Below are 1,028 nucleotides of genomic sequence, written 5' to 3' on the forward strand. Positions count from 1 at the left end.
TTGTGCCAGTTTCACACCAATTTTGGTTACAATCATGCAGACGTTCATGAGAACTAGTCTTTTAAAGGAAAAGTTGAAGACGGACGACAGACGCCGCACCACGAAATAAGCTCACATAAAATGAGCCAATTAAAAACACAGCATCAGTGCAACTATTTTTTTAAGTTAAGTTGAAATCAAATAAAAGGATTTTTTAAACTTTAAATTTCAACATGATACATTAACTTAAAAAACCATCAACTGCAAAAACAAAACGTGCTTGAAGAGTTTGTTCATGAATAGGTCTAGGTGTAAATTTAAACAATAAACTAGAATTACAATGACTTATTAACAACTTTTAGGGATGTGTTTATTTTTTAAAGGGCACTAAGTATGAAGGGGACGGCAATAAGAATGTATACAGTATTGATTTTTGAATTAAAATCATGACAGCCTTAAAAAATATAAAAAAACAGCAACATCAACAAAGTAATACAACATTAAGGCTATACAAAATTATCTGGTTCTCAGGCCATTTTTTCTGAAAAGAGATCAGGGAGGGAGGCATTTTATTTTTTTAATTTTAGTGGACAAAAGAAATGAGTTTTTTTATTTTAATTTTTTTTTATCGAAATTTCAAAAACACAGCAAGCAGCACAGTGTGTAATTTGTCAAGACACCATGAATGGTATATACTATATGATATATAATGTCAACCAATTACAAAGTTTCTCAAATACTATTAATACTGTAAGTTTCTCAATGGCAAAGTTGATCAATGACAAACCTTTGTTTTTATTTTATTTATTTGGGATAAAATTGGCAATCTGGCACCCTAAAATGAAATGTGTGCGGGCCTGAGAAGCAGATAATTAATTTGATATGCCCAAAAAGTATACTTGTAACTCTTTTTGAACAGTTTTAAACAATTACTTAATCCAACTGCCTTCCACTTCTCAATGTCTGTATTGTCAACAAATGGTTGGATATCGGATTCTTTACGTAGGTGAAGCCTAAACAAAATTTCAATTTAATTGCATTATGAATTT

Source organism: Mizuhopecten yessoensis, unplaced genomic scaffold (assembly GCF_002113885.1).
Source record: "Mizuhopecten yessoensis strain PY_sf001 unplaced genomic scaffold, ASM211388v2 scaffold10557, whole genome shotgun sequence".
Lineage (NCBI taxonomy): Eukaryota > Metazoa > Mollusca > Bivalvia > Pectinida > Pectinidae > Mizuhopecten > Mizuhopecten yessoensis.